Below are 16,193 nucleotides of genomic sequence, written 5' to 3' on the forward strand. Positions count from 1 at the left end.
GTAAAAGTCTTGAGTTCGAGTCTCGGTCCAGCACACAGTTTTAATATGCCAGGAAGTTTCGTATCAGCACGCACTCCGCAACAGAGCGAAAATTTCGTTCAGGTCTGATTCTGTGTAAAATTCCGTGCTGCCCTCTGAAGGTGTCAAACGCTGCAAAGATGAAGTCCCTACTGGCGTTGAGTACACGACTGCGCAAGTCAAGGGACTGGAGATCCCCTTCCAATTACTCTCCGCCAGAAGTTCTGTGAGAGACTTGCCATGACCCGACGATCAAAGTGCGCTTGAGCAACATTGTTCTGAAACTAGAGAGTAGTGCGCAGTTGCAAGGGGTCGTCCTTCAGACAACACGTTGTCCACAAAGTTCAAATAAGACGCATTATTCTAACGGTATGGTAGGATGTGTTGTGCAATAAAGTGATCGCCAAGAAATCCACTCCAAGTATTTACTGAGAAGCACACCTGCTACCTCTACAATCGCTAAAAATTTTAAAACCTAATTCTGTAACACAAGTATAGCTAGGGGAAGAGGTAAGGTCTGTACTATGATTTAGGGCGTCAGGAGACGAAGTGTCGTTGGAAGAAGAATGGAGAAGGAAATAGCCGGTGGGGTGTAGGGAGATACTTCGGTGATACTTAGGCGGAAGTCTACCTCTGTATCACGTAAGTTGACCTTTGGGTCGCTGTTTAAAATGCTAAGTTTAAATATTTTAAAGACCGTTATATTCACCATTGACTGTAGAAATTATAACTTAGTTTACATGTAAAGGCCGGATGCTGTGACCGAGAGGTTCTAAGCGCTTCAGTCTAGAACCGCGCGACCGCTACGCTCGCAGGTTCGAATTCTGCCTCGGGCATGGATGTGTGTGATGTCCTTAGGTTAGTTACATTTAAGTAGTTCTAAGTTCTAGGGGACTGATGACCTCATATCATAGTACTAATATCATAGCACTCAGAGCCATTTGAACAATTTACATGTAAACAGTGTGTTTTAAGATCGATTTGCAGCAATTTATGTGAAGGATGTTACCAATGATAACAGTTCACGTAATTTACATCATTTCACGAGGTGTAGTGCCTCGCGTTCGTTTGATATTACTGTATTTCCACACTTAAAAGGTTTATTAATGAGGATGACATCTGTACACGTCAAATGGTTTTAATGTCTGGTAGGCCGAAACTGCAACTATGAAATAAATAATTTTTATTGTTAACGGCGTATATGACGTACTTTAAAAAAAATCTTAATGACTGTGAACCTCGACAATGAGGAGGTACTCAAGTTTAAATATCACCCTTTTGCTCTCTTCCCTGAAAAGGTCCCTCAAAATGTCACGGATCTTTAGCTTCTGCTGGATTGGATCCTTGTCTCACCCAAGCTTTTTCATTGGGCTATCTCAACAGCGGAGATTTTTACTTTTAGAGGAATATTAGTTGCTTCGAAACCTAACTGACAACTGTTCGTACAAACAGTGACAAATTGTGACGTTCATTCTCGGGCGTACGACCATATTTGGCTGCCAAACAGGCACAATAATACGGAAATTCATGAAGTTGCCACCGTCGGGTGCACTAATGGACTGCGCATTTATTCTCATCATCATCTGCGGCAGAAACTCAAGAGTTGCAACAATAAATTCTCGTCAGCACGTCGTTTTGGGTTATAAACGTCAGACTTCTGTGAAGTTCTGAAAATGGATAAAACAATGAAGTAGAAGTAAAGGAAGTATTAATGCTGCGGACGTGGGACGTAAGTCGTCCGAGGATAGTTTATAGTATATAAATCATCAACTGTGCTGGGCAAAGTTCTGAGTTCGAGTCTCGGCAAGGCACGCAGTCTTATTGTATGAGGAAGTTTCAAAACTGCGCATACTCTGCCGTATACTTAAGGATTCATTCTGAAAATTGCAGCAATGAATGAATAAATATTGTGCACAAATTAAATTTTTCCAATCATTTTTCTTGAGGTGCTGATCTAAACCTTATTACATGCTTGACACCTTCACATTGACCTAGTGCTCACCAAGCATTTGGAAGCACAGGTTGGACAAGATGTTTGCTTAGCTTTCCAACCCTAATGGTAATCGAAAATTTTGGTTCAAATGGTTCAATGGCTCTGAGCACTATGGGACTTAACATCAATGGTCATCAGTCCCCTAGAACTTAGAACTACTTTAACCTAACTAACCTAAGGACAGCACACAACACCCAGTCATCACGAAGCAGAGAAAATCCCTGACCCCGTCGGGAATCGAACCCGGGAACCCGGGCGTGGGAAGCGAGAACGCTACCGCACGACCACGAGATGCGGTCAATCGAAAATTTTGCTTACTGACATGTAACAGTCAACGTAATTGCGTTATAATCCCACGTGAGTGTTTCCGACTGAAGAATACCCACCGGTAATCGGCGGACGAAAGAGTTACGAGAGTCGACGGACGTGAAAGGGAAGCAGTGATTAAGAAAGGAGCGAAGCAGGATTGTAACCCTATCCCCGATGTTACTGTATCTGCACACTGAGCTAGCAGTAAAGGAAAACAAAGAAACGAAAACTTGGAGTAGGATTTGAAGTTCACAGAAAAGAAAAAAAAGAGTTTTGCTGAGGATATTGTAATTCAGTCAGAGACAGCAAAGGACTCGGAAAAGCAGTTGCACGGGATAGACAATATCTTAAAAGGAGCATATAAGATGAACATCAACAAAAGCAAGACAAGGGTAATGGAATGTAGTCGAATTAAATGAGGCTATGCTGAGGTAATTAGATTAGTGAACGAGAAAAAAATAGTAGATGAGTTCTACAATTTGGACAGTAAAGAAACTGATAACATCTGAATTAAACAGGAAATGAAATTTAGAGTGGCAATAACAAGAAGAGGGTTCCTGATAAAGAAAAGTTTGTTAACATTGAATATAGACTTAAATATTAAGAAGTACTTTCTGAAGGTAATTGTCTAGAGCGTAGCCTTATATGGAAGTGAAACGTGTAAGATAAACAGTTCAGGCAGAGAGACAATAGAAGCTTTTGAAAAATGGTGCTACAGAAGGATGCTGAGGATTAGATGAGGTACTTAACAGAACTGAGTAGAAAAGAAATTTGTGGCGTAACTTGACTAAAGGAAGCGGTCCTTTGATACGACACATTCTGAGACATGAAGGGATCATTGATTTGGCATTGAAGGGAAATTTGGGAAGGAGACCAAGAGATGAATACAATTTGCAGGTTGAAAAGGATGTAGGCAGCAGTAGTCATTCGGAAATGAAGAGGCTTGGACAGGATAGAGTAGCTTGGAGAGCCGCATCAAACCATTATTCGGACTGAAGACGACAACAACAACTAAACGTGTTAGCATTAGTAGCACTTACGTCATGAAACCATTAGACAAATCCTACACGATAATGTGAAATCGGGTTATCCTAGGATCAGCACATACTGAAAGTGGCCACGTGGGTGTTGTAGTGTAAGCAGTTACTGCGCTGTCCGAAAAACACTTATCAAAGCGTAGCTGCTGGTAAAAGCTACATGGTCAAACTAGTCAGGGCATCATAAAAGGTACGATACTTTCACGTGAGACCTACCACTTCCATCATGCTAGAGACGAAGATTCAATAATTCTTTGAGTTGAAGAAGTGCAAAAGATACTGTGGCCAGGATTACGATTTAGTTGTGTCTTTGCCATTACCATCAACTTGACTGTAACAAATGATCGTTTCAGTGAGTTCAAACAATTGTTATTCTACATTGGGTCCAGAATTTCACGTCTAAGAAAACTGGTAAGACTTGGAAATAGAGCACCGATTCAGTAGTCTTTCAGGATAGTACATGTGCATATCCTAACCAATGAGCTTCGTTTACGTGGATAATTCGTATCCCGTACTCATGAAATGAGCGTTGGGAAAAGACGTGAGAACCTCGCATCGTGGTCCATGTCAAAGCGAAGGTGATTTCCGTTTCCCTTCTCCGACATGTTATGGCGTCTCAAAAGCAGTTCAGGAGAAAGAAGAAGGTGACAGCTCTTTCCGAATAGCAATAAGGCGCCGAACTTAACGTCCGAATTCGGCGGACGTATCACCATTAACAGCGTCGCTTGTCATTCCAGGAGACAGTGCAAGAAGTTGGAAATTCAGAGTGCGCAAAACTGCCTGTTAAAAGCAATATAATGCTTAACAGTGTTGTCGGAGCAGCGCCGTTGACTAACAATCTAAATGCCCTGAGTCTCTAGTTCGAAATCAAATACTGCTTAATGTACGTATATACGTACATACACTCCTGGAAATTGAAATAAGAACACCCTGAATTCATTGTCCCAGGAAGTGGAAACTTTATTGACACATTCCTGGGGTCAGATACATCACATGATCACACTGACAGAACCACAGGCACATAGACACAGGCAACAGAGCATGCACAATGTCGGCACTAGTACAGTGTATATCCACCTTTCGCAGCAATGCAGGCTGCTATTCTACCATGGAGACGATCGTAGAGATGCTGGATGTAGTCCTGTGGAACGGCTTGCCATGCCATTTACACCTGGCGCCTCAGTTGGACCAGCGTTCGTGCTGGACGTGCAGACCGCGTGAGACGACGCTTCATCCAGTCCCAAACATGCTCAATGGGGGACAGATCCGGAGATCTTGCTGGCCAGGGTAGTTGACTTACACCTTCTAGAGCACGTTGGGTGGCACGGGATACATGCGGACGTGCATTGTCCTGTTGGAACAGCAAGTTCCCTTGCCGGTCTAGGAATGGTAGAACGATGGGTTCGATGACGGTTTGGATGTACCGTGCACTATTCAGTGTCCCCTCGACGATCACCAGTGGTGTACGACCAGTGCAGGAGATCGCTCCCCACACCATGATGCCGGGTGTTGGCCCTGTGTGCCTCGGTCGTATGCAGTCCTGATTGTGGCGCTCACCTGCACGGCGCCAAACACGCATACGACCATCATTGGCACCAAGGCAGAAGCGACTCTCATCGATGAAGACGACACGTCTCCATTCGTCCCTCCATTCACGCCTGTCGCGACACCACTGGAGGCGGGCTGCACGATGTTGGGGCGTGAGCGGAAGACGGCCTAACGGTGTGCGGGACCGTAGCCCAGCTTCATGGAGACGGTTGCGAATGGTCCTCGCCGATACCCCAGGAGCAACAGTGTCCCTAATTTGCTGGGAAGTGGCGGTGCGGTCCCCTACGACACTGCGTAGGATCCTACGGTCTTGGCGTGCATCCGTGCGTCGCTGCGGTCCGGTCCCAGGTCGACGGGCACAGGCACCTTCCGCCGACCTCTGGCGACAACATCGATGTACTGTGGAGACCTCACGCCCCACGTGTTGAGCAATTCGGCGGTACGTCCACCCAGCCTCCCGCATGCCCACTATACGCCCTCGCTCAAAGTCCGTCAACTGCACATACGGTTTACGTCCACGCTGTCGCGGCATGCTACCAGTGTTAAAGACTGCGATGGAGCTCCGTATGCCACGGCAAACTGGCTGACACTGACGGCGGCGGTGCACAAATGCTGCGCAGCTAGCGCCATTCGACGGCCAACACCGCGGTTTCTGGTGTGTCCGCTGTGCCGTGCGTGTGATCATTGCTTGTACAGCCCTCTCGCAGTGTCCGGAGCAAGTATGGTAGGTCTGACACACCGGTGTCAGTGTGTTCTTTTTTCCATTTCCAGGAGTGTACAAGTATATTTTTATGTATGTATGTTCCACATATTCTCCTATACCACTGGATCGATTTCAACCAAACTTGGTACACACACCACTTAGTGTCTGGCAATCATCGCTGTGGTGGTAACACCACCCACCTGTCCAAGGGTGGAGATGGGGGATGAAAAAACGCTGTAGCCCACGATGCACAGTATTAATGATTCAGTCATCCAGTATTCGAGAAAGAGAGCCCTTAGCAATTTGCAACGAACTTTATACGTCATGCAAAACCTTTATAAAGCTTTTCCTTGTTGTCGAACTCCACAGAACGATGGAAAAAAAAGGAGAAGTTCACCGCTTACATTTTCGTTGAACAGGAAGTGAAACTGCCTCATGAAGTACGACGTTTTAATTTATTATAGCTCTACTACTAATTGTATTCGCGAAACAGTTTGCAGACGGTTTTCACATACACCAGTGAATTTACCGAAAAAGTTATATCATTATACGACACATCGTTCAGAAGATATAACAACATAAATGATGAGATGTGAGAAAATCTACCGCATCATTCATTACGTTTAAATTTATTACATCTCTGCTACTAAATCTATTCGCAACACTTTTCACAGGCCGAATCCATACCTGCCAACAAAAATATATCATTGTACGACTCGTAGTTCAGGAGATATAATGTCAAATACAGGGATGCGAAAAAAACTGCCGCATCGTTCATGATGTTTTAATTTATTAGTTCCTTACTTCAACCGTACTCATAACACATTTCGCACACACTATCTACATATGTCGGTTAATATACCTACAAAAATACATTATTGTAGGACCCATAGTTTGGGAGATACAACGTCAAATACTGAGATACATGAAAAACTTTGGAATCATGTAGGACGTTTTAATTTATTATATCTTTACTATTATATCTATTTGCAACGCATTTCGACAATTCCTCACCTGCCGATGAATGTACCTTCAAAAATATATCACTGTACGACACAAAGTTCAGTAGATATGACGTCTAATACTGAGATGCGTGGAAAAATACCACACTTTTTAATCTATTACCTCCTTAGTAATAACTCTGTCCACAACACATTTCGGAGAAAGTAGTCACATACACTACTGGATATAGTTGCAAACTGATATCACTGTAAAGCACAAAATTCAAGAGACACAACATCATAAACGGTGATCTACTTGAAAATGTAACTGCAGGGCAAAATTCGCTAGAGGTACAGGCGAAATATGTGTACAAATATGTGTGAAATATACACTCCTGGAAATGGAAAAAAGAACACATTGACACCGGTGTGTCAGACCCACCATACTTGCTCCGGACACTGCGAGAGGGCTGTACAAGCAATGATCACACGCACGGCACAGCGGACACAGCAGGAACCGCGGTGTTGGCCGTCGAATGGCGCTAGCTGCGCAGCATTTGTGCACCGCCGCCGTCAGTGTCAGCCAGTTTGCCGTGGCATACGGAGCTCCATCGCAGTCTTTAACACTGGTAGCATGCCGCGACAGCGTGGACGTGAACCGTATGTGCAGTTGACGGACTTTGAGCGAGGGCGTATAGTGGGCATGCGGGAGGCCGGGTGGACGTACCGCCGAATTGCTCAACACATGGGGCGTGAGGTCTCCACAGTACATCGATGTTGTCGCCAGTGGTCGGCGGAAGGTGCACGTGCCCGTCGACCTGGGACCGGACCGCAGCGACGCACGGATGCACGCCAAGACCGTAGGATCCTACGCAGTGCCGTAGGGGACCGCACCGCCACTTCCCAGCAAATTAGGGACACTGTTGCTCCTGGGGTATCGGCGAGGACCATTCGCAACCGTCTCCATGAAGCTGGGCTACGGTCCCGCACACCGTTAGGCCGTCTTCCGCTCACGCCCCAACATCGTGCAGCCCGCCTCCAGTGGTGTCGCGACAGGCGCGAATGGAGGGACGAATGGAGACGTGTCGTCTTCAGCGATGAGAGTCGCTTCTGCCTTGGTGCCAATGATGGTCGTATGCGTGTTTGGCGCCGTGCAGGTGAGCGCCACAATCAGGACTGCATACGACCGAGGCACACAGGGCCAACACCCGGCATCATGGTGTGGGGAGCGATCTCCTACACTGGCCGTACACCACTGGTGATCGTCGAGGGGACACTGAATAGTGCACGGTACATCCAAACCGTCATCGAACCCATCGTTCTACCATTCCTAGACCGGCAAGGGAACTTGCTGTTCCAACAGGACAATGCACGTCCGCATGTATCCCGTGCCACCCAACGTGCTCTAGAAGGTGTAAGTCAACTACCCTGGCCAGCAAGATCTCCGGATCTGTCCCCCATTGAGCATGTTTGGGACTGGATGAAGCGTCGTCTCACGCGGTCTGCACGTCCAGCACGAACGCTGGTCCAACTGAGGCGCCAGGTGGAAATGGCATGGCAAACCGTTCCACAGGACTACATCCAGCATCTCTACGATCGTCTCCATGGGAGAATAGCAGCCTGCATTGCTGCGAAAGGTGGATATACACTATACTAGTGCCGACATTGTGCATGCTCTGTTGCCTGTGTCTATGTGCCTGTGGTTCTGTCAGTGTGATCATGTGATGTATCTGACCTCAGGAATGTGTCAATAAAGTTTCCCCTTCCTGGGACAATGAATTCACGGTGTTCTTATTTCAATTTCCAGGAGTGTATTAAATAGATTTGGCAGAGTGTACGCGGGCAAATCCATGGGCCCTAAGGCCCTGGAACGATTTAAGCCAAATTTATTACACATATTATTTACAAACTGGAAAGAGAAATACTATGGGATTAAGAACCGCCACGTGGAGAGAGAAAGTAGGAGGAGGAAGAGGTGGGAGAATAGAGGGGGAGGAGGGAGGGACTAATAGAAGATTTCAATAGATATATACCTGGACAACACTAAATAGTTGGTTTTGAATAAAAATAAATATCAGTGTCAGCGGAAGATATCTGATATCATGAGTCACTCTCGTTCTGTCGACGGCATTGGCACGGAAAGCGGAGGAGCACATACAGTTTCGGGCATCCGGTTGCCCTCGGGGTGGGGAACTGCCCCTAAGACATTGAAGATGCGTTAGGCTGCCCAGTGGATGGAAAGCAATGCATTAGAGACACATAGTGTTTATCCACAGGACACGTGTCCTGCAATTAAAAGAGTATACCGGCGCTCTCTCCATTGACCAAAGATTCCAGATTCGTTCCCCATTCGGATCTGCGGGAGTGGCTACCAAGCAGGAGGTGACCATGAGAGAAGGATTCAATAACCAACGAAAGAATAACATATACAGTTGATATTCTTGAGGTACATTCTCACCTTTATCTGTGATAATGATGTAGGCCAAGGTAATGAATTAAAGTTTGTACCACCATCGGGATACGAGTCCAAGTCTCTTGCCTACTACGTAGATAGGCTATCCGTACGGATGTGGTAGCCATAGCGCCAGTGTGGCGCAACAGGTAATTCATCTACCTAGAAAGCAGGAGTTCGAATCCCAATGCTGGTACAAATTTTAATTCATTGCTTTGGCCTACATCATTATCATATAAAGGATAACATTCTACGAGTTACATGGTAGGGAAGTGAGAAAACCTAAAGGGCGAAATGCTAAGGCTCAGCCTAGATATAGTTGCGTCACTGTTGTGAAGTTGAAGGATTTATGGTCAGCAGAATAGAGAATAAAATCGAAAACAGGAGAAAATGATGAAACGGAAGTAAGGTTCGTCCAGAATTACAAGGTAGGCCAGAGAGTTACTATGGAAAGCTGGAAGATACGATTCTTCCCATAGGAATACACAGCAAACCAACACTAACAATTACAGTTCGGGTATACATGCCGACGTCACAAATAGATGATGAAGGAAGTACATAAGGATACTGACCATGTCATTCAACATGTAAAGCGGGATAGATAATCTAATAATCATGATGTATGGAACGCTGTAATAAAGGAAGGAATACATGACACAAGTACAGGAAAATTAGGGCTCTGTAATAAGAATGAGGAAGAAGAAAATCTAATTGAGAATATATAGATTCAGATCATAATTTAGCAATGATAAAGAGAAGACAATCGTCCAGATGTGTCAGTGTGGAAGGAAGTGGGATACTGAATTACTGAGGAATGATGAGATGCGTTTGAAGTTCTCGAATCTGTACATAATGCGATGACGAAAACCACAGCAGGTAGTTCAGTTACAGAAAAATTCTCATCTCTAAAAGGGGCAGTCACAGAATGTGGAGAAATGCAGGTACAAGGAAGGTAATTACCAACGAACCATACGTAACAAAAGAAGTGCTTCAACTGATGGGCGAAAGGAAAACACGGGAATACAGCAATACATCTCAGTTATGAAAGACATAAAGTGCCGGAAAGCGAAGGTGAAATATGCAATGAAATTTAAATGGTTGCAGAAGGACTGATTCAGAAAATACAGAAGTAAAAATAACGTAGAAATAAAAGCAGTGACGTTAAAATTTGGGGAAATTAAACCGTTCGACGCAGAAGACTGAGCGGATGGATAGAAGGAGTACATTGAAGGTCTCTTCTACTTTCTGTGTGTGTGCGTGTGTGTGTGTGTGTGTCTGTGTGCCTGATTCCATACAGAAGAAGGAAAGGAAACCCGTATGAAAGGTGAAGAGACCCAATATTATCGTCAAAGTTTAACTCATCTTCGCGAATCTTGCGGTCAGATATGGCGGGAGGGCTAGATAACATTCTTAAGGATTTTATAAAATCGTTGGGGGACATGACAGCGAAAAAACTATTCATATTGGTTTTTAGAATGTACGACTCTGGAGACGTATTATCAGCCATAGTCAGGGAAGGTAAGTGTGAAATCTATTGTACAATCAGTTTAACAGCTCATCCTACAGAGTTGTTGACAAAACTAATATACCGATGAATGGAAGAGAAAACTGTCGATACTGACAATCTGGTAGACGAAGATCATTTTGCCTTTGGCAAAGATAAATGCACCACATAAGTAGTTGTACGCTGACGCTTGATAATAGAAGAAGGACATAAGAATACTCAAGAAAATTCACGGGATTTATATACTCAAAAGAAGCATTCGATAATGCAAGTTTGTGCAATATTTTCTAAATTTTACGAAAAATAGGGAAATACACTCCTGGAAATTGAAATAAGAACACCGTGAATTCATTGTCCCAGGAAGGGGAAACTTTATTGACACATTCCTGGGGTCAGATACATCACATGATCACACTGACAGAACCACAGGCACATAGACACAGGCAACAGAGCATGCACAATGTCGGCACTAGTACAGTGTATATCCACCTTTCGCAGCAATGCAGGCTGCTATTCTCCCATGGAGACGATCGTAGAGATGCTGGATGTAGTCCTGTGGAACGGTTTGCCATGCCATTTCCACCTGGCGCCTCAGTTGGACTAGCGTTCGTGCTGGACGTGCAGACCGCGTGAGACGACGCTTCATCCAGTCCCAAACATGCTCAATGGGGGACAGATCCGGAGATCTTGCTGGCCAGGGTAGTTGACTTACACCTTCTAGAGCACGTTGGGTGGCACGGGATACATGCGGACGTGCATTGTCCTGTTGGAACAGCAAGTTCCCTTGCCGGTCTAGGAATGGTAGAACGATGGGTTCGATGACGGTTTGGATGTACCGTGCACTATTCAGTGTCCCCTCGACGATCACCAGTGGTGTACGGCCAGTGTAGGAGATCGCTCCCCACACCATGATGCCGGGTGTTGGCCCTGTGTGCCTCGGTCGTATGCAGTCCTGATTGTGGCGCTCACCTGCACGGCGCCAAACACGCATACGACCATCATTGGCACCAAGGCAGAAGCGACTCTCATCGCTGAAGACGACACGTCTCCATTCGTCCCTCCATTCACGCCTGTCGCGACACCACTGGAGGCGGGCTGCACGATGTTGGGGCGTGAGCGGAAGACGGCCTAACGGTGTGCGGGACCGTAGCCCAGCTTCATGGAGACGGTTGCGAATGGTCCTCGCCGATACCCCAGGAGCAACAGTGTCCCTAATTTGCTGGGAAGTGGCGGTGCGGTCCCCTACGGCACTGCGTAGGATCCTACGGTCTTGGCGTGCATCCGTGCGTCGCTGCGGTCCGGTCCCAGGTCGACGGGCACGTGCACCTTCCGCCGACCACTGGCGACAACATCGATGTACTGTGGAGACCTCACGCCCACGTGTTGAGCAATTCGGCGGTACGTCCACCCGGCCTCCCGCATGCCCACTATACGCCCTCGCTCAAAGTCCGTCAACTGCACATACGGTTCACGTCCACGCTGTCGCGGCATGCTACCAGTGTTAAAGACTGCGATGGAGCTCCGTATGCCACGGCAAACTGGCTGACACTGACGGCGGCGGTGCACAAATGCTGCGCAGCTAGCGCCATTCGACGGCCAACACCGCGGTTCCTGGTGTGTCCGCTGTGCCGTGCGTGTGATCATTGCTTGTACAGCCCTCTCGCAGTGTCCGGAGCAAGTATGGTGGGTCTGACACACCGGTGTCAATGTGTTCTTTTTTCCATTTCCAGGAGTGTATAAAAAGTGTAAATAGCCAAGAGGTAAGTACGGGAAATGAAGACCTGGCACGAAGTGTTCGGATTAGAAAGGGTATAAAACGCGGCTGTATTTTTTATGTCTACTTTTCCGATTATTCCTCGAAGAAGCAACGGCACAAATAAGGGATAAGTTGAGAAATGGGTTTAAAAGTCAGAGTCAAAGGATATATATGATAAGATTCGCTGATGACTATGGAAGGATTGCAGGAGTGCTTCAATGGAATGAACAGTCTAATGACAATATTATATGGATTGAGAGTAAACCTAAGGAATACGAAATTAATTAGGAATGACAGAAGTGATATTTGGATAAATTTGATTGATGACCACGAAGCAGCTATCTTGAAAGCATAATAACACTTGATGGACGATGCAAGGTGGACGTAGAAAGCAGACTAGCAGAAGCAAAGAGGGCATTTCCGGGCAAAAGAGAAAGAAATTTATAAGAATCTTCGTTTGGACCAGAGAATTTTATGGGAGTTAATCACGCACTGTGGGAAAACCGAAAAAGAAGAGAATCGAAGCTTTTGAGGTGTGGTGCTATAGAAGTATGTTGAAAATTAGATGAGGTTCATTGTAAACTCTACGGGGAGAGGAACATGTGGAAAACATTGACAAGAAGAAGCGATATAGTGACAGGACATAAGATATAAAGAAATAACTACCATGATACTATAGGGAGGTACAGAGGGTAAAAATTCTAGGTGAAGAGTAAGGTGAAGAGACTGGAATATATTCAACTGATAACTGAGGACGTTGTCTGTAATTGCTGCTGTGAGATGAAAATGTTGGCACACGAGAGGAATTCGAGGTCAGTCGCATCAAAACAGTGAGAAGACTTTGATGGTAAAGCAAAAAGCTTATCTTCAGGTGTAATATCGTAGTAGGAGTTACATTGTCGAGATAGTGTCCCAAGACACGACACTCCAGTAGTATATCCGAAAGGAGTTTATGCTCCATCGGCGGTGACAAAACATCAGAATTATCACATGAAAAGGCAATTACAGGGATCATTTCCAACAAAGAGATCTACTCACATGGAGATCGAAAACATATTTCCTTATGAGTGACAGATCGTTTCTCGAAGTTTGTCGTTGACCAATTTATCTTGCCGATAATTGTGTCACTGCGTGAGTTTTCAACAGTGACGATCACTCGATGGGATTGAAATTAATTTCCTTACCTGACCGTCAACATTTATGTTTACCGTAAATCACTTTACGCCAGCACTTCTGTGAAGGGGAAACGGCTGGTATCCTTCTCCATCGTTACGAAAGCTGATATCTATCTGAAATTGACTTTCTATTTGACAACATACAACAGGCTAATCTTCATTCCTTTGATAAAACAGTTGGATGTATTGAGTGCAGCCGCAGTTGTAAAGGACTACGAACGTTGTTACTCGAATCGTCTAATTCTATTTGAGATAAATTTACGTGGTAACCGGGACAGTAATTGCCCACGAACTGGTTTCGGAGCGTTCTTCTGAGCGGGCTTCTACAGAAGATACGAGTCTAACTTGATGACTGCACTCAAGATGAAACTCAATTCTCCTTTCTCGTCCCGCAGACGGAATTCATTGTTTTGAAACTTTTGCACAGGCGTCTAAAGTGTCATAGTGGATGAACAGAGTTACGGAGTTGGCACAATGGAATTCGAGAGAATGCAACAATGCCTTGTTACGCCACAGATTAGAAAAGGGGAAGAAAAATTTTTTTTTCTAAAGTTCATGCTAGGATAGCCAGGGGCAACGCCAGACACAGGTGGAGACATCGCTATGGAGCAGAAAGAAACAGCCAACACTATAAATCGGCCGCGGACAGAAAACACATTACTAATTCAGCATCAATCGCGAGGCACAACTTACACATAAAGCAGAACGTCCACTGCGAGAGCGAGAGAGGGATACGAATATATATTCGTTACCTGCTGTTATGTCGAACAACAGGCTATACCTCAGACGCAATAACATTTCAGGGACTTGACAGCGCAGTTAACAGCCAGTAATAAATTGTTAAGCAAACGTGGTGGAACGAGGATCAATGACAAAAGTTAAAGAAGTAAGCCACATTCGGTCATAACAAAGAGAACGTCATGTCATTACTTCATTGCTGGCCCCCTCCCCCCCCCTCCCCCATTTCTCCACAAAATACTGCAGTACTCCTCCTCGTAGCAGATGCCATTGATCCTAATGAGAAGCTGAATTGAGAAAAATGGTTCAAATGGCTCTAAGCACTATGGGACTTAACATCTGAGGTCTAACTAACCGAAGGACATCACACTCATCCATGCCCGAGGCAGGATTCTAACCTGCGACCGTGGCAGGAGCGCGGTTCCGGACTGATGCGCCTAGAGCCGCTCGGCCACAACGGCCGGCTCCGACATCGCAAGCGGAAGATGAAGACAGAGAGAAAGTACATGAGGATGTTGTACTGGTAATTCAGCACATAAAGGGAGAAGAAGGGGACTGGAATGCGGTTGTAGGGGAAGCAGTAATAGAAAGGGTCACCGAGAATATGAGCTTGGTAGTAGGAATGAGAGAGAGAGAGAGAAGAAAGACTAATTGTCTTCTGCAACAAATTTCAGATAGTAATAGCTAATACTCTGTTCAAGAAACACAAGAGGAAGGGATATACCTGGAAAAGGCCGGGAGATACGGGTAGATAATATCATGGTCAGGCAGAGATTCCGAAATCAAATACAGGCTTGTAAGGCATACCCAGGAGCAGGTATAGACTCAGACTACAATTTAATAGTGATGAAGAGTACGCTGGAGTTTAAGAGACTAATCAGGAAGAATCAATCCGCAAAGAAGTGGGACACGAAATTACTGACAAAAAAATGTTCAAATGTGTGTGAAATGTTATGGGACTTAACAGCTAAGGTCATCGGTCCAAGCTGACACACTACTTAACTTAAATCATCCTAAGGACAAACTCACACACCCATTCCCGAGGGAGGACTCGAATCTCCGCCGGGGTCAGCTGCACAGTCCATGACTGCAACGCCTTAAACCGCTCGACTAATCCCGCGCGGTAATTAATGACAAATGAAGAGATACGATAGAAGTTCTCTGAGGCTATAGATATTTCTTTAATGCATATGTCAGTAGGCAGTTCTCTTAAAGAGTAAAGGACATCTCTGAAAAGGACAATCACAGAAGTTGGAGAGAAATCGTAGGTACAAGGAAGGTAAGTGAAAAGAAACCATCGATATCAGAAAAAAATACTTCAGTACAAAGATGTTCGGGACATTTAGAAATACAGAAATACAAGTCACTTAGGAGCAAAATAAATGGGAAACACGGGAATCCAAGGCGAAATGCCTACAAAACAAATGTGAAGAAATCGAAAAAGAAATGATTGCCGGAAGAACTAACTGAGCAGACAGAAACATGAAACCAACCTCAAATGAAATTAAAAATAAGGGCGGTAACATTAGAGAGTGCAATGGGAATTCCACAGTTAAATAAAGAGAGAGCGGATGGGCGGAAATACTACATTGAAGGCCTCTATAAGGAGGAGGATGTGGCTGATGACATGATGGAAGAAGAAACAACGAGAGTCGACTGGTAAGAGATACGAAATCTAGTATTAAAATCAGTATGTAGAAGAGCTTCGGATGACTTAAGATCAGAAGGGATACATAACACTCTACCCAAATTTCTAAAATCATTGGAGGAAGGACAACCAAACTATTACCCGTGTTGGTGTGTAGAACTTGTGAAACTGGCGACAACCCATATGACTTTCGGGAAAACATCACCTACAACAATTCACAAGATTGAAAGAGTCGACTAGAGCGAGTATTATCGCACAATTAACTTAAAACCTCATGTATCCAAGTTGCTGACAAAAATAATACAGAGAGGAATAGAAAAGACGATCAGTTTGGCTATAGAAAAGGTAAAGGCCCCAGAGAGGCAATTCCA

The sequence above is a fragment of the Schistocerca cancellata genome, chromosome 2, assembly GCF_023864275.1.
Source record: "Schistocerca cancellata isolate TAMUIC-IGC-003103 chromosome 2, iqSchCanc2.1, whole genome shotgun sequence".
Classification (NCBI taxonomy): domain Eukaryota; kingdom Metazoa; phylum Arthropoda; class Insecta; order Orthoptera; family Acrididae; genus Schistocerca; species Schistocerca cancellata.